This window comes from Rattus norvegicus, chromosome 2, assembly GCF_036323735.1.
Source record: "Rattus norvegicus strain BN/NHsdMcwi chromosome 2, GRCr8, whole genome shotgun sequence".
NCBI lineage: Eukaryota > Metazoa > Chordata > Mammalia > Rodentia > Muridae > Rattus > Rattus norvegicus.
This window is the reverse complement of record NC_086020.1, coordinates 118519572-118520560: the sequence shown is the minus strand read 5'-3', so window position 1 is coordinate 118520560 and position 989 is coordinate 118519572.

Here is a 989-nt window from a genome sequence, read left to right as displayed (position 1 = left end):
CCATTTTCTGGCTATTATAAATAAGGCTGCGATGAACATAGTGGAGCACGTGTCTCTTTTATATGTTGAGGCATCTTTTGGGTATATGCCCAAGAGAGGTATAGCTGGATCCTCAGGCAGTTCAATGTCCAATTTTCTGAGGAACCTCCAGACTGATTTCCAGAATGGTTTTACCAGTCTGCAATCCCACCAACAATGGAGGAGTGTTCCTCTTTCTCCACATCCTCGCCAGCATCTGCTGTCACCTGAGTTTTTGATCTTAGCCAATCGCACTGGTGTGAGGTGAAATCTCAGGGTTGTTTTGATTTGCATTTCCCTTATGACTAAAGATGTTGAACATTTCTTTAGGTGTTTCTCCGCCATTCGGCATTCCTCAGCTGTGAATTCTTTGTTTAGCTCTGAACCCCATTTTTTAATAGGGTTATTTGTTTCCCTGCGGTCTAACTTCTTGAGTTCTTTGTATATTTTGGATATAAGGCCTCTATCTGTTGTAGGATTGGTAAAGATCTTTTCCCAATCTGTTGGTTGCCGTTTTGTCCTAACCACAGTGTCCTTTGCCTTACAGAAGCTTTGCAGTTTTATGAGATCCCATTTGTCGATTCTTGATCTTAGAGCATAAGCCATTGGTGTTTTGTTCAGGAAATTTTTTCCAGTGCCCATGTGTTCCAGATGCTTCCCTAGTTTTTCTTCTATTAGTTTGAGTGTGTCTGGTTTGATGTGGAGGTCCTTGATCCACTTGGACTTAAGCTTTGTACAGGGTGATAAGCATGGATAGATCTGCATTCTTCTACATGTTGCCCTCCAGTTGAACCAGCACCATTTGCTGAAAATGCTATCTTTTTTCCATTTGATGGTTTTGGCTCCTTTGTCAAAAATCAAGTGACCATAGGTGTGTGGGTTCATTTCTGGGTCTTCAATTCTATTCCATTGGTCTATCTGTCTGTCTCTGTACCAATACCATGCAGTTTTTATCACTATTGCTCTGTAAT